The sequence below is a fragment of the Mus musculus genome, chromosome X (genome assembly GCF_000001635.26).
Source record: "Mus musculus strain C57BL/6J chromosome X, GRCm38.p6 C57BL/6J".
Taxonomy (NCBI): Eukaryota; Metazoa; Chordata; class Mammalia; order Rodentia; family Muridae; genus Mus; species Mus musculus.
In genome coordinates this window covers 53,672,791-53,693,927 of record NC_000086.7, presented here as the reverse complement: position 1 = coordinate 53,693,927, position 21,137 = coordinate 53,672,791, and the positions used below count along the sequence as shown (strand labels likewise).

Here is a 21,137-nt window from a genome sequence, read left to right as displayed (position 1 = left end):
ACAGGCGGATTTCTGAGTTCAAGGCCAGCCTGGTCTACAAAGTGAGTTCCAGGACAGCCAGAGCTATACAGAGAAAACCTGTCACAAAAAACAAAAAGAGAGAGAGAGAGAGAGAGACCAGTCTGAGAGAAAAATAAAAGATACTGGAGAAGGGGCCAGAAGTCTCAGAGGGCAAATGAACATGAATTTGGGTGCAAACTCAGTTGGAGGGCAGAATCTGTTGTAAGGATTAGGCATGTGGCTGGAGGCTGGAGGAGAAAGCGAGTAAACCATTGATGGCTAGATAGGCCCTCGGGAGGATCAGAGATTCCTGATGTGACGGAGGACATAGCCTAAGTAGGAGAGCTGGAGGCTGACGAAGACCAGAGGATATGGGAAAGGCAGAGAGCTCTGAGGTGGAGATCAGGAAGTTCAAGGGGATGTTAGGAGGCTAGTGAATGGCAGAAGACTGGAGACTACCACAGGATCTAGAATAGGAAGTGAGAAGGCTGTGGATGAAGGCTGCAGGTTCCACAAAGTGAGGAGATTGGAAGAGAGAGCAGGAGGATTAGTGTGAGCCCAGCCAGCCATAGTGAACAGGAAGTGAAAGAGGACAGAAGGCTAGGAGGAAGGCAGAAAGATGATGTGGAAGTCTTAGAGGGCCGTAGATAGCTTTGGTGTGGGAGCCCAGGAAGGACAGGAGCTGGGAGCCTTGTGTTGGGTGGAACCAGAAGGCCTAAGTAACAGGTTTCTGTGGTAAGCCTGTGTCTGGCAGAGGGCAGACGACTCTGGCTGTACATGAACCTGTGCAGGATGCCGGAAGTTGACTAAAGAGATAGAGCATGAGCCTTAGGGGATGATGTGAGCCTCAGAGTAGATGGTCTCAGAGTAGGGCAGGAGTCTCAGCCTGACGGTGGGTGCCTGGGGGAAGAAAGTAAGTTGGAGAGGCAGAGGCTCATGAGGCTAGAGTGGAGGTATAGTACAAATTTATTGGGGAGGGCAGAAGTCTCTGAGGAGGAATAGAGGCTGGGTTCAGGAGAGGTGGTCCATCTAGGTGTTAGGAGTCTGAAGATTATGAAGATTATGAGTGCAGCTCAAGGAAGCTATTCAAGGAAGGGTAGGAGAGTGGGAATCTGGGCACCAGTTCAGGGAGACCCTAGGAGTGTGTATGCTAGCAACAGGCACTGGGATTGGGAGAAGCTAGGGCAGGGTCTAAGGCTCAGGAGGAGTGCAAGACACTGGGGAAGGGCCAGTGGTTAAAGAGACAGTAAGAGGCTTGGATGAGACACAAGGCTAAGATAGATGTGAGAAGGATTGGGCATGGGAGAAGTCTGTAGGAAAGCAGACAGACATATGATGTGTGAGTACAGGCATAAAAGCAAGGAGTAAGGCAAGAGTCTCAAGGCTGGGGAAACAAGGCCCCATGGGGAGGAATGGGTCTGAATAGTGACAGCAGTATTAAGAGGGCAGAAGGGTGATTAGGGTGCCAGGTGGGCTGGGGAGGGTATAGGAGTCAGAGGTGGAGGAGGGAGGGTGCATTAGGAAGGGGTTTGATGGTTGAAGAGGAGGTCAAAGTGCTTCGGAGGAATGCAGGAACCCCCTGGGAAGGTATGGGAAGCAGTGAAGCAGGTCCAGGGTGAGTGTAGGAGGCTTCAGGATGTCCTGGGTGTGTGAGGAATATACAGGCTTAGGAGGAATGCCGAGGGGAGGGGAATAGTGACAAAGGGCAGCAGGCTCAGGGTAGGGGAAGAGGATTCTGGAGAGAGCAAGGGAGAGGAAGCTAGGAGGAGTTATTGGAGGCTTCAAAAGTTGGGAACTCAAGTGAGGGCCACAGCACAGGCTAGATGGGCAGAGCAGGGCAGGGCAGAACAGGGCATCTGAAGGAAATAAAAGACTTGGGAGAGGGGCAGTAGGACCTGGGGTAGAAAGCAGGTAGGAGACTAGGGGAAGAGGGCATAAGGCTGAAGACCAGCAGGGCAAGAAGGTGCCAAGGAGGGTAAGGGAGTTCAGGAAACAGTGTGGAGATGAGAAGATGGCTGGATAGGAGGGCAGAGGGTTTGAGAGGAAGCTAGGTTCCCAGGGAACAGAGCACAAGGGTGTGGAAGAATCCAGAAGGCTGAGGGTAAAGGTTGAAGAATGGGTAGATAGATGAGTCGGTTTCATGTGTGAGAAAGGCCAGAGTCCATGAAGAAATGGGAGGATGTGAAAAGAGGGGCCAATACTTCCCAAGTAGGGGGCTTCCTGGGGGACTCAGGTAGACCCTGGCTTTCAAAAAACAGCCTGGATTTCTGTGTTCAAGTGACACTTGCTTGTCCCCAAGAGCTCCCTGGGGATCAGGAGACAGTGATAAGAAAGCGTTCCCAGCAGCCTTGGTGGTGGTTCTTGTACCATCTGCCAGGACAAGCATATACCCAAGTCCCTGAGCTCTGCTGGCTCTGTCCCAATCATCAGGCCAGGTCCCCAATGTCCCTCCGATTTTAACAGGACCACACAGTCCCTGCAAACCAGATGCCAGACCTATGGACGACTTCCTGTGAAAAGTAAGCTCGGCTCTACTGGGATGCTGAACAACTCCATTCCTGGGGACTGGATGGGCAGTTAGACATGGCCGTGGATAAGCATTGTGGCTGCGCCAAAACTTCATTTATTAAAATTAATAACATGAACTCTGCCCTTGTTATCTGTCACTGCAGGCAGAGGGTTGTCTGGGATTCTTTCCCCAGAAGACGATGATTAGTAAGTTCAGAGTCTAGCATGGGATGATTGCCCCCTGCTCACAATGAGGCAAACCCTCTGGAGATGGATCTAGGCACTCTGTTGTCCTGAAAGTTCATGTTTGACATTTTCTTTAGAGTTCCTAATCTAAGCATTTGCACTAAATGAGGCCCTCTATTGGTATAAAAATAACAATGAGGAGGAATTCCCAGGGCCTATGCCCACTACTGCTCCTGAAATTGGGGTCATGGAGATTGCTCTCCACTTGTAATTTTGCTGGGTGCTCTGAATTATCACCACGTTAACCATGTGGCCTAGAATAGGGGTGTATCCCAAGGAAGATTCAGGGAGTCCAAGGTGAAAAAGATTGTGTGATTCAACATTCCTTTTCTCTTGTGGATACTGGTCATGCACACCTGTCGGAGAAAGGGTGGAGGTGAGTGTGAGTTCTAGCTTATCCCCTGCCCGTCCACGATGGCAGGAACCTCCTGTTGACCCCACTCTGCTTTCCTGTCCTGCCTGCTATACTGACAACACTGGCTTGCTGTGAACCCCCCCCCCACTACCCTCCCCAGATCCAACCTCACACCAATTAAAGAGGAGGCTCTCTGGTCGAGCTGTCCTGCTCATGAGAGACCTTGTCCTAAATGTTAATCGTCTGTGGCCATTAGCCCCAGTAGCTGAATATTGTCAGATCAAGGATTGATTGAAATAGAAAGACAACATAAAGAAGACTATTTCTCCCCCCCCCCCCCACAACCCGGGACGCTCTTCAAGCTTGTGATTTCGTCTGTACCTTTGTGGAAACTTATTTTCAGGTTAGCTTGGCCACTGTCCCACCCCTACCTTCTGCCCCCTTGGCATTCCAGCCTTCTTGGCAATGTTCTCAGGACTGCTCCTGTTTCTTGTTGTTTTTAGAATATCCCAAGTAACAGTCAAGAGAGGAATCCCTGTGCCTCAGAACTGAAGGATGTCCATGTATGTTCTCTGCTGCCCCTAGTTACTCCCTTACAAAGTCTACCCTTGAAGCAAATGGCCCAAGGATGCATGCTTCCATAGTTCCATATGCCAGCACACCCAACGGATAGCTAGTCATTTATATCAACACAAGAAGTTTGTCAGCAACCAAACGATGTGGAAACCGATTACCTCTTCCAGTTGCCTACGTTGTGTGGCCTTCACTGAGTGCACTGTGATCTTGGGGGATCCTTGCTCCACAGAGTATTCAATATCTAACCAGTCCCCTTCACGAGGCATAAAACCTAAGATGGCTAAAAGAAAATCGAGTTGAAAATTGTACATTGACTCCAGTCTCATCTTTGCATAGTTCTGGATATAAGCAATTATGTTATCTTTTCTCAAGTAGACTTGCACTGGCTACATTGACTTGCAAGACTGGGATCACGGAAGCATTAGGTGTGTAAAGTTCAGGAGACTTCCTGACCAGAATGGAAACTTATCTTTCTTAGACATTGGTTTTCCTCCACTCCCTTGGCAAAGTCAACTGTCAACTGGGCAAATGGAAAATGGTATCACAGCTGTTTCTTCGAGAACCCTGAGGACTTACTGCTTAATTGATCACATTCAGAGTCCTTTTCTGGAGACAGGGTCTCAGGGTCCCAGGTTGACTTCAAGCTAGCAAACTCTCCTCTTCCCTCCTCTCTCCTCTGCGGTCTCCTTCCCTATCTATCCTCTCCCCTTCTTCTGTCTTTACATCCCTCTCTCCCTCTCTCCCCCTCTCCTCTCTTTTGTTCTCTACTAATCTATGTCTCCTCTCTCTATCCTTCCCCTTCTATCTCATCTCCTCCTCTCTCCTTATCAACTCCCTCTCTCCCTTTCTTCCTTCTCTCCCTCTCCCCCTCAATCACATTCATTTTACCTGCCTTTTCTCTTCCTCCCTTCCAGCCCATCCCCTCTCTCCATACCTCTCTCTTCTCTCTCTCCATTGCTCTCTTTCCCTCACACACTCCATCTCTCCCACTGCATTCTCCCTTCCTCTCTCTTGTTCTCTTGCCTCTGTCCCTGTATGCTCTGCATCCTCTGCCTATATGCAGGTCTCTCTCTGTCCCCAGTTCTACACACACACACACACACACACACACACACACACATTAGGAACCCAGACTCAAGTTTTTCTGCCAGAGAAGTATGTGCTCTTAACTACTACACATTTAATATTTGAAACAAACCTTTAAAAATGCTGTCTAGATAGAAGTAGTATTCATCACCAATATAGATAAAATTTTTCTTCACTTGGGAAACACAAACAGATAAATCTTTGACCTTGGAGTCAGCGTCCTTAGACACACCCTCTTCTGAGGAAACACAAACCTAGAAGAGAAGTTTGCAGCTGTAAAAACCTGATCATAAATAAAATGTAAATCTGTGTGTCTAAAACACTGCCCATAGAAGGACTGTGCTAGGAAAGACCCCTTGGAAACCCAACCTTCCAGGTTTATGTCATCAGTCTTTGTTGCAAAACAGCTTGGTTTATTGGGAATTCTTTCTCCTCTGGGGCTTTTCTACCTGCTAACATGAATTCCATGGTCATTTCTCTCAAACTGATCTTCCTTGAGGCATGAAGTGCGAGGCACTTGCCTGTCTACTGCCAATCCCAGTACTCCCCAGGGCATGATCCATTGCACTTCAGGCTTGTCTGGGCCAGGGCACCACAAGACCACACAAAACCCCTTGGAAAGCAAGTTTTCCCAAAGCTATGCAAAGCTTACTTCTGTTGCTTTCAATTCATGGGAGAGTGGGTCTTCCTCCACAAATGCAAGGACCTTGTCTCCAGCACGCAGGGGAATAGAACCAATTATAGCATCAGTGCTGAAGAAGATACAGTCTTCGATCCAGCCATAATCATTCCCAAAACTTGTCACGGTGCCCATCACAATTTTAGTATTCAGTTCACCTGTGAAGAGGGAACACCACAGGTGCCATGAATTAATCTCCAAGGCAAATAGCACATGGCAAAGACTGGAAGCACTATGGGGTCTATGTCGGCAGGATCCCGGAGGGAAAATGTCAAGGTTCAGTCTTAGGTTTGCCATGCTCCTCACAGAAGGATCCCAGTGAAGAGCAAGGGCTGAGACCCAGAGAGCCTCAGTTACCACCCCAGTGTCCTTGCTTGGTGCTCTGCATAACCCCAAGTACATTTCTTAGAGTCTATGACCACTTTTGCAATCGGTGTCTCCTGATTTCTCTTGTGCACATTAACCAGCACATACGTGACAACTCCTTGGCAACCTTGAGTGTCTCGTACACTTTAGAGTTCAAATGCTATGGCTGTCACTGTGTCTGAGGGTGGACATTCTTTAAGAGACCACAGTCACTGTAAAGTGTTGCTTAACAAGTTAGCACGATGAGAAGCAGCAGGTAGAGATTTTAAGGACTCATCAGAGACAGGCTTGTGAGGACAGGGATTTCAACCCTGCTACTAGGGAGAATGAGAGAGAAGGAGCAAGTGTTCCAGACCTTCTTAAGCTTCAGATCAAGCCTGAGGCCATCCTGGGCAACAGAGTGAGTTCTTGAGTCTAACTCCCAATGAGAGGAAAGGACCCGAATTGGCGCTGAGGTGTACACTGGTTGCCTGGCATGCAGGAGACCATAGGTTCCATCTCAAGCATGACAACCAGATAGTTCATGAAACAAATTTGTATTCAAGAGGCCAAGGCTCGCACTGTAGCACTAGACAGGATCAGGACTTGTTTCTTAGGCAGCATAGGTTGGCATCAAACTTGGGACCCTCCCCCCTTCACAGCCAAATGGCTGTAGGATTGACATGGCAAGACTAGGCCTTCTCTGGAAGGACAGCTAATGGATATTAACCACATGCTTGACACAAGCAATCACCAGACACAAGTTAGAAGGACTTCAGAGCTTGGATTCCATTCACCTCAGGACACCTTACATTGCCCTAGACTCCCACCCACCAACAGGCCTTCTACTCATTCTTCTTGAGGGCTGACTAAATCTGAGACCTGACTTAAAGGGAACAAAGGGAGTTGGGTAAAATCATGGCCCCTGAACATCCACCCATGGCAAACAACTTGGAACTTGGACTGAATCCATTCTTGCCTCCAAATACAAGCTGGGAGTGGAAGCAAGGGGCAATCTGTATCCAGACGAAGAGTGCTTCCCTGCTCCTGGAAGGAGAAGAAAGACTTTCAAGACTTTGTATCCCTGATGGTGGGAACTGGAAAAAGTCCCTTCCCACATTGGCCTACTATCAAGAGAATTTGGCAGAGGTTCAATTTCACCCAACTCATGGGTACCTGGTGAAACCCTCCAGTACAGCGGCCATGGAGGACATCTGCAGGCCATGATCACACACACACACACACACACACACACACACACACACACACCACCTTGTGCTCAGAGCTAAGAAAGGGCTTTTCTGGGGTGTTTCATGCAAAGAAGACCAGTGACCTGAGGAGTACCTTCCTGGTGTATCTGGTCTCTTTCCACGGATGGCACATCCCATTGAAAGTAGTACACTACCCCAAGTATCAGCCTGAGTAAACATCTGCCACCACAATTCGGAGAAACAGCTGCAGCAGGAGCATGAAGGCCGGGATGTCGTGACCCCCATGGTGCCACCTTTTGAAGACCTGCCTCACTCCTGGGAAGTGGTACCAGATGACTACTTGGCAGCCCTCAGGACAGCCAGGCTCATCTTGCCACCCCAGCAGCTCAGCAGGAGTCCCTCACACAGCCTCTCCTGAGAGCTTGGTAACCAGTAGGCATTGTTCCACAAACCAAACAATGAGAGCTCAGCATGCGTTCACAATGCCATCTAGCCAATGGCAAGCATCAGGAGGAGAAACATGGATCTTCCTATGCATTTTGTCCCTAGCACAGCAAGAACATATAAATGTGCTGTCCGATGATGCCTGGAATGTTCTCTGAATGCTGGAAAGAGATTATTGGAATGATTTTTTTGGGGGGGGGGAGACACTAGAGCTCTGGCTTAGGCTATGTGGAAGCAATGTGTCTCTGTGTTGACAAACAAAATCCAATATGTGTTCAGAATAAAAACTGGTTGAACAGTGTTTGGACAATGTTCAACAGGGGGGTTCTGTGGTAGTGTCGATGGTAGCAACAATGGTGGTGGGGTTCCTGTGAGTAAGCCAGGGAGTGTTTGGCAAGGTAGTGTTGTTCTTGAAGAGTGTGTGGATCCTGGATGTAGTTCACATTGGGGTCCTTCACCATGACTGGGATTGGGGTCCAGTTAGTAGGTCACAATCGTCTTCAACACTCAGTGTTCATACTAGAGCTCCTTCGATGGAGAGTAGACCTGTATTATCATAGAAACTCCTAATCTTCATTGCTACCACAATTCACCTTTTGCATTGTATGCAAGACACCTGATGTATCCTTACCCATTCCTTTATCAACTGACTCCCTGTGGGCCACTAATTCCAAGGCTCTAACATGTAAACAGTGAATTAAATAGGCGATAGTCTTGGCCCTGTGACTTTAACTTCCTTAGAGCCCAAAGAAAGCCCACTGGAATCTAAGGGTGACTAAAAGAAGAGAAGGCCCACAGTGCTAAGTCCTCAAAGCTGACCATAAATTCCCTTCAGAAATGAGGTTTGATAGAACAACTGGACTTAAAGGTCATGACTGAGTTGTGATGTGGAATGGAGAGCATTAGACAGGTGGGAAAAGGAATCCATGGAGAACGATAAACAGTGTGGAGGCTACCCTGTCACGCCCAGAGAACAGCTTCATCGAGCACGAGAATGTGCTGGACCTGCGTAAGTGTGAGAAGATGCTGGATGTGGGGGTAAATGCCTGCCATGCCAGCACTATCAACACAGGAACAGAATGGTCTCTAGGAGTTTGTGGCCCACATGGTCTTCACAGTGAATTCCAGGTCAGCCAAGCCTGTGTAGTCAGACCACGTCTCAACAAGCAGAGAGAATGACCGAAAATGAGATAGAAAAGGGAAGCTCATGAGAGAGTGCCAACAGGAGAGAGATGGCAGGGGAGGTGGGCAGTCAGAAGAGCGTTTCCCACAGCAGCCTTCTTCGTCTCCAGTGAAATCCACTAAGAGTCTCCCTGAGGAATCTCAGACCAATCCTAAGAAGGAATACAAGGTCCGACCGTTCATAACCAGGTAATGGTGGCAAGCATGTTTCACCTCACATGACTTAGTTCAGGGTGGCTTATGTGACAGGAAGTGTAGGGAAGCCTGGTACCATAGACTGAGAGCTCCCAGTCCCATCCTGTACTCTACTGCCTTTTGACTCTGGCACAGAGAGCTGCAGGAAGTGCGGCCTGATTTAGGCCATGGGATCTGGAGGAAATGTGGAGGTCCAAGTTCTACCAGAGCCTTAGGGCAACGTTCACCAGGAGAGACTGACCTTTAGAACCAGGAACTAACATTAGACTAGCTCCCTTGAATGCCCAGCAGACAGTAGCCAAACACTGTTACAGTCAAAACTGCCTGTCCCACAGTCTGCTGCTAAGGGCACAGTTCTGGATTTTATGGGAGCTGTGTGAGCCACTATCACTAGCTCGTCATGTTAAGACGTTTTAGAATCATCTCTAATGTTTATCCCAGAAAATATGGTCGCTTTCCCCTTGACCCATATGCACACAGAAGCCTGTTGCACAACACTAAACTAAAGAACACACTTGAAAAATCCTCTGTTGATGTCAGAGCACACAAAGTGGGAAAGGCAAGGTCAAGAGTCTGGCAGCTTCATGTGAAGAGGACGGTCAGCTTGGGGGGAAAACACGGGACCTGTCAGGCAGCCTGCATCCTCTGTCCCACCTTCACTGTGGGCCACTTGTTTACTTTGTACAGAGGCATGTTATTCACTCAGGGCGTATCTATCCTGGAATCTGTGTTGCCTGAGATCTGCCATCCCTGTATAAGGTTGAAGACACAGAGATGTCCCTCTGGGTCCAGTTCCCTTGGAGTGCAGACAAAAAGAAATTGGTTTTCATGGAGGATAAGCCACCCCACGATGAGAACAATTTTTGGTGGTGGACAGTCTCCACTCTGGCATAGTCCCTCTTACAGGAAGCAGATTGGGTCTCTGCACTGAGATTAACAGAGGCATGCCTTCTCAAAGATCTGGCATGGCATGTTCATGGTTCTGTGTGCTTCATGGAGAAGACTGCCTCCATGCTACTGCCTTGCTGAGTGTTACTCATGCATCAGGGTGGCATGCTGGCTACGTTAGTGGCAGTGTTGCTACTTCTTTGACTTCTACCCTCTGTCCTGGTCCTCCGGGCCTCTCCAAGTTCTGCCCAGGAGTCCCTAAGTCCCTGACATGGAATTGACCCAAGAAGTACCACCCAAACTTAAGCAGAAGGATCCATTGAAGCTGACCACGAGCAGACCCACTGTACGTGGCCCTAAGATGCTGTCTATGTGACCAACAATGCCATTTTGATCCTAAGTTCATCTTACCCAGGAACCAGCTGCTGGCCACTTGCAGGGCCTTCTCCTGCACCCCTATATGTTGTAATTCTGTCAATTCACCAAGTCAAACTCAGAAATGCTGCAAGCCCCAGGTCACCCTGAAGGTGGCTCACATCCTCTTCTAGGTGACTCTCAACAGGTGACCCTGAGGTAGGATCTGGGGCCCAGATACTCCAATGGCCCCGCTGAAGGAGCAGCAAGTCGGGAAGCACACAAAACTGGAGAGGGTAGCTGGGGCCGTGAGAACTGGTATGGAGCAGTGTGAGCTCAGATCTACCCCGTGAGGCAGGGACTGCTATGGGAAGAATGGCTGCCTCAGGGGAAAACAACTCCAGAAGAACCAGACAGGCCACAACTGCAGAAGTGTGTACAGAGTCCATTGGACAGAGATGTGTCTTTTTCAAGTCCCACAGGATAAGAGGAGACGTCAGGAGATGTGTAGCAAGGACCCCAGTGGATAGTGCCAGTCAAGGCTAGGAGGCTATCCACAGTGAAGCAGAAGTTTGCATAGTGTCATCTTACAACCCTGGAACCTGGAGAAGTTTAATGCCTCTCTGATCACTGTGAAATCAGTCTCCCTCAGAAAGGCACCCCAACCCTGACTCCAGCCTCTGGTCCCTCTTTCTACTTCCCTGTGCTCCAGGCTTTGCCTGTGCTCAGGGCAGAGCAAGGTCCTGGGAGCAACAAGGGTGGACAGGGACTCCTGCTCACATGATGTTGGAGCATTGTGGGGAGGCCCTGAGCGCTCTGGCCCAGTCAGTCTAACTTATCCCCAGGTTGTGAACACTTTAGTGAGCACAGCAGAGGCCACTACTCGGCTCCAGGCTTAAAGCACAGACTACTTGGTCCTCCACTCTCTGGCATTCCCACAGCTGATCAAAGCAGTATTCATTGCTGAGTCCACTGTATCCAGGGCTCTCAGTTGTAACAAGCTGTCACAGGACACATGACTGCGCAGCACAGCAGGGAAGCTGTTGCCCCAGACCTTCCACTGCCTGTTTGCCTCATTTTCATTCCTGTGCTGTGATCTGAGACCTTCAGGGAGTGACTGCTGATGTCAGTGTTGGGACTAGGGAAGGAATCTTGAGGAGTGGGACAAAGAGCAGCTATCCAAACAGCTTTCACCAAATCTCATTTCTTCATAGTCACAAACAACAAGATATAGAGTTTTGTGTTTTGAAACAAATAGGCAGAGCTGGGATTTTACCAAAAAAAGATACCAAGAGATGCCTGTGTCCTTCTGATTCCCAATGAAGCCTGAACCACAGAATGTTTAGACAAAACAGTGAGGGACATTTATGTGCTGCATAGTCCCCAAAGGGTGTCCAGAATAGCCCTGAATGTTTGGACATGGCCAGGTTACTCTGTAGCCCAGGCCTTACTGTGAAGAGTGCGGTGCAGGCTGAAAGACCTTGGAGAGGATGTTGGGAAAGCATGACCTTCCCTGCTTCGTAATGAGCGGGATGACCTGGACGCTCTGTGGGCTTTCCTTCCTGTGTCTGGAAAGTGATGCATGTTTGTAAAAACCCTTCAGCCCAGCCCTGCTGCTCTAGGATTCAGGGCTCTAGAAAGAAACTCCCTCTAAGCAGATGACTGAGAAAATGGGCAGGTGATATGCTCCAAGCTCTGCTGGCTCCAAGGTGGAGCGACTTATATCACCTTGCTGCAAAGCTCTAGGAGGCGATCCCCACTTGCCTCTTCTACCTTCTAGTGGGCCTAGTCATGTTCTGTCTGGCCTCTCAGGATTTCCCACTTTGGCAGCATTCTGAATTTGCTAATCTCTCCCCACTCTTAAGGCTTTTCTTGCCAAGGTTGGGAGGGGTAGTATGCCTTTGTTTTGGGCTTGCTCTCTGAGGCCAGAAGTGGGGATAGGTAGCCCTGGAGCTGAAGTCACTGTGTGTGTTATCCTGCTGAATGTGAGCACTGGGACCCAGATTCCTGGCCTCAGACAGAGCCAGGGTGCTCTGAATTGCTCAGCCATATCCACAGCCCCTGACTTTGGAGACTTTCCTGAGACTTCGACTCATCAGATTTAGGACCTTCTCTAATCCACTGTTGTTTCCTTTTCACTTAAATTACACTTCCAAGGACCTTACTTCCAAGTGAGGTCTTATATTACTTTTACACACTGTCACAGTCTGTGGGATGCTGTTCCAAGAAGTCCAGGGCCTGTCACACAGTGTGATCAGTGAACAGATCTTACCCTGTTTAGTTAGTTATCAGCCTTCTTTGGGGTTCTTCTCCCTGAGGCACAAGGATAACCAAAGGAAGCGCTATGATAGGGCTCCAGAGAGTGAGGGTCACTATCAAACAGAGCAGCTTGGCCCCATGAGAAGGGACTGTGGGTAATAGAGAGAGACCTCAGCTTTTAAGAGTACAGACTGCTCATCCTGCAAACCTGGGTGGGACTTTAGCACTCACCAGGAATCCTCAGAACACACAGTAACTCCAAACTCAGATGATCTGCCACCCTCTCCTGGCCTTGAAATGTGTTGCATTCATATGATGCACAGCCAGGAATGCAGAGTAAAAGACTCACACACACAAAGGAATAGATTAGATTGTAAAAACAGACATGTCTATGGGAGGAAGATCAGAGCACATGGAGGGGAGAAGTAGCCAAGAAGGCAGCCTTTAGAGACTGGGGCCAGGAGGCTGAAACGATGGCTTGGTGGTAAAGAATACTGGCTGCCCTTTCAGAGGATCTGAGTTCAAGTCCCCGTACCCACATAACAGCACACAACCATCTGTACTTCCAGTTTCAGCAGACCTGACACCCTCAAATAAACATTCAGGCAAAACACCAAAGTACATAGGACAAAAGCAAACAAAGGAGTCCTTAAAAAAGGGGTCTGGTGTCAAATTTGATGGATGGCAGAAGCAAGTAAAAACAAGTGATGCTTATGTACATTAAGAGAGTCAGCTCAGCAGCTTGGTACCTTAAGAGAGTCAGGCCAGCAGCTTGGTTCAAAAAGGCAGACATCCAGCCTGAGGATTTGTCCCAGATAATTGACAAAAAGAAAAGACAAGGACCTTACTTTTCCCAGGTGCTGTAGAGGGGAAGGATTTTTGTAGATATGAGGGATAACAGCCAGAGGTTGACACAACTGGGAGCGCCCAGGATGGACATGAACATCAGACTGAGTTGGGACCCATGAGGAGAGGACTGAGGGATGATCCGGGAGGTCAAGGGCCCCAATAGGCAAGAAAGGCAGTCATAGACAAGATGTCTGGGATATACAGGGAAGAGAAGCTGGCTAAGAGGAGGCCAGCAAAATCCCTGCTCTGAAGAAACTTAGGACAGGGGGCTGGGTTCGGCAGCCATAAGGACTCTGTAAGAGGCAGTAACTGGGAGATGCAGGGAGAAGGTGGCATCCAGAGTCAGATTAGATATATCAGAAAGCCTCTCATTAAGGCATCTGCCCCCCTTTTGAGACCTAACACCATGGTCTGGGGGGAAATGCATCCAACAACTTTTTATTTTGTTTTATATTAACAAAAGTGTCTCATTAATTTGCCAGGGCAGGCTTGAACTCTCAAACTTCCTGACCTAGACCCTAAAGCATCATGGATTTACATGCAGCTCAACAAAGCATGTCTCCTTGCCCCCAATATTTCTCTCTATCAGGAAGAGCCCACAATTCTGTCTTCAAGGTCGAACAGCCCTTTATGCAAGCATGGGGTCACATTCATGGCCCAAGTGGCCCCTGGCAGTCACCAGAAATTGTATGACCTTTCCTCCAGAGATGTAAACAGATGTCTAGACACCAGCCATCGTCCACAAACACATTCAGTACAAGTCCAGCTGAGTTAACCAGTGATTGTGTTTGGGTCCACCCAGGTCCATAGGCAACGTGATACTGCTAGGAGCATAAATGACTCAAAAGCAGCTGTTCCCTCCCCGCAAGGCCCCCTAAACACGAGTGACAGGTCAGAGGGCTACAACCCTGTGTCCTCCTGCATGACTTGCAGGCAACTCAGCAAGTTGGCTAGAGAGGCTCTTCCACCCTGAAGTGCTCCACATATTGTATAACCCTGTGAAGTAGCCTTGTGCATACTAGAAGTGTCCACCTTGTGAGGCTTGCTTTATTTACTCCTGAAGTCTCATTACAGAAGGGAGTGTTTCAGTCCCCTGACAATCACTATGCAGTTGTCACTCCCCAGCTCCACATGGGTCCACTTGTGTCTTGCCATGGGTTCCTGTATGTTCTGCAGCAGGTCACACACTCCGATTTCTTTGCCGGTCCCCTGGGGATGAGGGACTCCTGTCAAGAAGAAAACCTTGGCTGCATCTCTGCTGCTGCGTTTTCTGTCTTACCATTGCTAAAGCCTGAGAATTTCCTATAACACCTCTGCTGTTTGGAATGTTCAGTTGTAGCCGTCGTGCAGTGGACAGAAGCATCACTTTTCCTGGGAAGCTGCTAAGATGACTGCAACCTTTTGTCCCTGGTAAATATGTCAGCTTCTCCAACTGTTAGTGATGCCAGAACATTGGGGATTCCTCTAACCTAACAGTGAATGTCCTGCCTCTTGAGAATCAGTGACGAGCACCAATAGAAGGGACAGCCTGAAAACATGAGGAGAGCAGGGCTACCTCCAGAACACTAGTGTATTTCAGGAAGCAGACCACCTGGGAACATGCCAGAGGCTCCCTGCAGCAGCGTCAGGATGCTGTGAAAACCTCACAGGCAGCATCATAATCCCTAGCAGAGTCTGCGTTAGTCCCCAAAGCTTGTGGCAAAGATTGCTCCATTGGTGAGAGTCTGGGGAGGTTTTGTGTACTCAGGCATCCAAAAACCTCACCCTAGACCCAGCCATCCCAGCAGCCCATTTGTAGCCTTGGAGATACCTGATATATGTAACCTTAACAATAGGTATAGACAAAACTCCATCAATTGCAAACAGACTCATTCATGAGGCATTTTGGTACCTTTTCCCAACATCAGCTCCTTTGAATTGGAGGAGCAGGAAGCTCTTCCATAGCCTACCTAGACCATGCAAGCCTGGTCTAGGGTTCCTTCACGTTAACCTGTCCCCAAATAAACCCTGATTCCAACAAGAGAAGGACTATGATCCTTCTACTCTTGTGTTGGAACCCTGCAGTTCAAAAGATCTACTCCTAAATTATTTGGGTATAAGCTGAATATACACATGAGCCTCACCTTGCTTGGACAACTACTTATTAATGCACATTTAAAACTTTTTACCACGAGGGTGTGGTTGACAAAAATTTTCACCACAAATGGAGGTCACAGTGGTCTCCTGGCCACTTCTGTATCAATTTGGGCAGCATATGCAGATTGCCTGACTCTGAAGAAACAGTCCAGCATTTGAGCTGTCCTTCAGTTTATGGAGGCATAAAACACTAACAGAATTTCTGGGCTGTTGGTTGTTCTCCTAGTTTCCAAGTCTCCTTTAAGACAGTCTCCAGAAGCTAAGGCCGAATGCAAACTCACCACAAAACCAAAGGGTTTTATAACACATACATGAGACTGAACCTTTCCAACATGCAGGGAATCCCCTTTAAGCAGGAAGGTAAAGAAGTCAAAAGACCTTCGGGAAGTCCCTGAAACTGAAAAGATTCATGAGCCCCCCCCTCCCCCCCCCCCCCCCGTCAGAGTAAGCAATAAAGGCTGAGAGTCCTTCACAGACAAGGCAGGCTGCAAAGGCTGCTCTGAGATCAGACCAGCTGCCTGGAAGAAGCAGAGCTCAGCTGAGCTGCCTGGAAGGCATTGTGACCCACTTAGGCCAGAACTCCATCCAACCTGTTGAGCTGCCTGCAGGCTGTGTGCTCCAGGTTCCCAGCCTTGGGAGCTCTGTCTCACCATGCTGGGGTGGGCTTTGGTGAAGCAGCTGTCTTTGCGTCATTCTGTTACAGCTAGTAACACCTCACCCATATTCCTGTAAGTAACCCCAGTAAAACTGAGTTTTCTAGGCTGGACTTTGGTGGTTTCTGTACTCTAGTCTGCCTTGGGTTTCCTATCTAAGGTGACTAGGTGTGTGTGTGTGTGTGTGTGTGTGTGTGTGTGTGTGTGTGTGTGTGTGTGCTTGTGTGTGTGCTTGTGTGTGTGTGTGTGTGTGTGCATGCGTGTTGCCTCTCCGGCAAAAAAGATTTGTCACACAGCGCCAAGGAGGACTTGGCACTTGTGGTTCCCTCTCCTTCTCCTTCTGAGTGCTGTAACCACGGGTGCAGACCATTGAGCCTGAAGTCAATATTGTGCTGAGCTTGACCCCAGGGCTTGAGGCAAACATTCCTTCATCTGGGCTACACCCTGAGTCCAGTCACAGTTTTCTGACATGGGTATACATTTTGGCATATATTATTAACATTCCCAGTCCTATCTTAAAGACGTTTTCAAATGCCTCATTTATTTGCTCACCTGTGTTGTCAATATTTTTAAATTTTAGCCAGTCTTGATAGGTATGCAAAAACATACTTCATTTTGGTTTTGCCTCACATCTTTCTCAGACAAAAGCTGCTAAATCCCTTATATAGTTCCATTGTGGAGTTGAGTTTCATGATTTTTAAGCTGCCCCTTCAAGTGTTTGGCCTATTTTATTGTTAAGATTTCTTTCTTTGATGTGCAGTTTTGTTTCCTTTTGAGCTCATAGGTGCAGTACCGGACATGGCCAGAAGAGGGCAGAGGATGCACTGTGTTAGACTGGTTAATAGGAGGTAGTTCTGAAAGCCACCTGATTTGGTGGTATTATTGGTACTGGGAGGCAAATTCTGGCCCTCTGTGAGCCCTTTCTTTGCTTCTATTAAGTTTGATCTTTTCCTCATTGATTGGTTTCTGGGTTTAAATTGTATTGATTTATCGAGATGAGCCATAAGGGTGAGAGGTATTCCACACATGCTCATGGGGTGACTACAGCTTGCTAGCCTCCAGGTTGTTCTCCTCTCTCCTACCTTCACTCTCATCCTCTTCACTGTTGCAGCCTCTTCTACTGCTGTGTTTGGTTCTTTTCCTTTTCTCCTTTGAAACGTCTTCATATATGAGGGAGAGCATGCAGAAGCTGTTCATAGGTATCTCTGTTGGTGGCTTCCAATGCAGATTTAGTTTCCGTTTCATCCCCCTGTACTTGCAGGACTTGTGACTGGCTTGGCCCAGTCTCCCACTCTGTTCTCAGATTCATGGACTTGCACTCACAGTAACATCTAAATTTCGTTTTAAATAACTTTCAGCAAACACAAATTCTTACCCTTTGGGGGTCATTTGTTGTTAATACTTTCTTTTAACACATCAAAAACATTTTAGGGCTGGAGCTGTACTTGGCAGGCAGGTGTGGTACTTGACAAGCTTCGTCAAGGCCCTTGGCACAGTGCTCAACACTTCAGGAGATAATGGTTGTATACAGTTACATAAGGCTTCATCCCATTCCCAGATCATGAATGTGTTTTAAGCCATGAACTAGACTACTCTGTTACTTACACTAAGATCAGCAGTGGTCCCTGGAACTTACCCTTGTGTGGGGTGAGCTAGACTGGGGTTCCCTTACCGTCATATGAATACTCACTTTGGGGGGCATCATTTGCTGCTCTCTGGTAAATGCTGCCTTGGAAACCAAACATTTCTCTACACCTGAATTGTGGGTGCTGTGGCCCTTGGGTAGGGCCCAGTGAATGCGTGGCAGGGTTCCATCCAGTCATGATAGTGCTAGTGGTCCTGTCCACTAGTAGGCTGCTTGACATGAAATAGAGGATACTAGCTAACCAGGGGAAGCTCTGACGTGGCCTGGATTAGGGTGACGCCTGCCCAGCCCCAGGCTTTACTGAAGTGTCCTCCAATGCTGGCAGCCTGAAAACTCCCCAAAGTGACAATGGGAGGGTGAACTATTGCAGAAGTCATGTGGGTTTCCCATGGTCAAAATGCTGCATACAAAATGCTTGCAGGTGCACACAAAGTACAGGAGATGTGCACCTCCATGCTGGTCCAGAGTTGGTTTTTCTGGTTCCTGACCCTGCCTAATTAACCCTTTCCTGGACCCTGGTCCCAAAGCTGTGTGCCTGGTCTTTATCCTAATGACCATTGCCCACTACACTAAACATAACTTCTTATTTTTTAAATTAGGTATTTATTTCATTTACATTTCCAGTGCTATCCCAAAAGTCCCCCACACACTCCCCTACCCACTCCCCCACCCACTACTCCCCCACCCACCCACTCCCACTTCTTGGCCCTGGCGTTCCCCTGTACTGGGGCATATAAAGTTTGCATGACCAATTGGCCTCTCTTTCCACTGATGGCCGACTAGGCCATCTTCTGATACATATGCAACTAGAGACACGAGCTCCGGAGAGTACTGGTTAGTTCATATTGTTAAACTCAACTTCTTATCAGTAGAAAGAACAGACCTCTCTGCCTTATTGTAGATCATTGAATTTTGAGATTGTATATTTCTGCTGTGCAATATTTTGGCAGGTATTTAGTATTGATGTGAGTTTGTAAATATATTTTCCTGCCCTTGTTTGCTACATATTTTTCCAGTCCAAGATCACTCTTTTTAGTCTTTGGCCTAATGCAAACTGGAAGGTCTCAGTTTATTTCTACTTTATTTTTTATGTGACCATGAACTTTTGAAGTCATTATTCTTGAGCACTGGCACATGCCCTGGAGACCAGGCTGACCTCAAACTTGCAGAGAACCTCCTGCCTCAGATGCCCAACTCTGGGTTGCACACAAACACCTGACTTGTCTGCATTTTGCAGCAAGCAGCACAGTTGAAGATCGTCTTTGTTCTTCTGCATAGAGCACTTTGTTGGGTGTAGATAGATAGTCACATCTTCCTCCCTCCTGAGGCTTCTAACTCCATTTCTGTCTCTAGAGTTATTTTACCCCTCCCTATGGCTTAACTACAACCCTTCCTGGCCAGTAAACACGTTTGTCATCCCCTCGGAAACATCTCCAGAGTTTCCCCATAATTTATCTTGTTCTTTAGAGATTTTCATAGCTGCCCTTTGGGAATACAAAAGGTCTGTGAACATGGGAATTCTTACCAGGAATGGTGGAGGAGCACTGTCACATTGATTTTCTTGCATATACAGACAGATGGTAGGAACAATTTCCATATGTGTCTATTTCCAATGAAAGATTACACTGAGTGGCATTTGCCATGGTAAGACCCAAAGTGAGCCTTAGCTACTGAGAGACCAGAAATGACACACTAGAATGGAGTTTTTGATGCCAGCGCTCTTGGGTCCTCCCACACCCACAGGAGAAGTGACCCCCTTCTCTTTCTTTCATAAGCTTTTTATGAAATTGTTGAGGGCAAATTATTGCAACAGCAATTAGACACATATTGAGGAATGGTTCTGGTGAAGTCTTCATTAATTGGCTGGGCAGCAATGGGGACCCATGGATCTTTCCTAAGGTCCAGTGGGAAATTCTAAGTTGAGGTTCTCTTACAACCATAGTCATGTAATAAAACAGACTGTAGAACTATGTATTATCATTTTATTTACATGTGATTCCAGGGTATGTCACTTACATGTAGGTACCATGTATATGTGTACCATGTGTGTGTGTGTGTGTGTGTGTGTGTGTGTGTGTGTGTGTGTGTGTGTGTGTTTGTGTGTGTACTTGGGTGCCTGCAGACATGGGCATACACACAGGTGTTGATGTGTTAGGAGCTTGTAGGATGTCATCCCTTTGGAAGCATACTATGTTTTCATATAATTTTATATAAATGTAATATAAGTTTTCCTTTTAAATACAACATATAAAATTTTATTTTGTTAAAAAATGTTTACCGTTTTTCCTTTTAACTTAGAGGCACACATTCATACTACTACCAAAGAGGATGGTGTGGCAACTGTCCTCTGGGGACTAGGGGTGTGGTTTGGGGAAGGAAGGAGAGAGGCTGGGATGCAGCCTTTTGGGAACACAACTAAGGAACCTAAAAGAGTAGTCCTTTAATCTAGAACTCTAAACACAGACAGAAGGTGCCCTTGCCTGGGGTGGTGTGGAAGCAGGGGAGGACCAAAAGAAGGAAGGAAGTGCTTGTTTCTGCAGGCTGTCACCATCCCTGGATGTCAGTCCTTAAGTCACACACTAAGGAGGATACAGGGGACAGAACTGTGGCTCTCATGAGGTGCCTCATTAGGCATTCCATGAGAGCTTTTGTTTTTCATGAGGCAACCCCTCTCCAGTTACCTGAGCCTCCTTGATCTCTGCCTATCCAGAGTGAAGCTTACAAGTGAGCACCACTACAACCCACTCTTTATTTTGTTAAAAATGGACAGATTCAGATCCTCCTGATGGCACAGCAGGCACCGACCTACAAGACTATCTCCTTCAAAACTATCTCCCTTGCGCTGTAGCATGTTCTTCATGAATTATAAGAATGTATGTGCCTCTAGATTGGTACATGTCTGTTTTGATCTTTATGATGGACATGCTGCCTTCCAGTGACAAACTTCGTTGGGCTTACAGTATAAGCTGTAGAATGTTCTGTTGGATTCTATGCTATAGAACAGTCGCTGGATACATATATAACATTCATACACACATACATACATACATACATACATACATACATACATACATACATACACACAGAAAAGTGGCCAGAATGTACCACTTTAGTGGCCAAGCAGGTTATACCATCAGAATCTTTGGGGCTGCAACACCCAGGTGTGGCCTGTCTGACAGGCTTTGCAAATAGACATTATAGATCCTGGCATAGCCATGGGACCTTGTACAGCTAGTACCCAAGAATATGAGAATGAATGATGGATCATGCCAAGCCACCATTATGAGACTGATGCACAATGTCCTTACAGAGTGCTTTACTCCCCAAATCCCCTTTGGGTTTTGAGACAGGTTTCTCTGTGTAGCCTTGAGTCTCCTGGAACTCGTTCTGTAGAACAGTCTGGGTGGGAACTCAGAGATCTACAGGTCTGTGATTCCAAATCCGGGGAGTTAGGATATGTGCCTGCAATGCCAGTCTAAGAGTGCAAGTCTCTCTCTCTCTCTCTCTCTCTCTCTCTCTCTCTCTC

General features: G+C 47.6%; 1 long non-coding RNA gene across 1 annotated transcript; it reads right to left on the bottom strand.

Moving 5' to 3' along the window:
- Nucleotides 1-2,602: 2,602 nt before the first annotated feature.
- LOC100504039 (uncharacterized) lies at nucleotides 2,603-7,401 on the bottom strand. The gene is made up of 5 exons (NR_102724.1): nucleotides 7,140-7,401; nucleotides 5,424-5,608; nucleotides 4,884-5,025; nucleotides 3,844-3,965; nucleotides 2,603-3,110 (listed from the first exon to the last, which is right to left on the bottom strand). It is a non-coding gene; the product is annotated as an uncharacterized LOC100504039 (long non-coding RNA).
- Nucleotides 7,402-21,137: the final 13,736 nt, after the last annotated feature.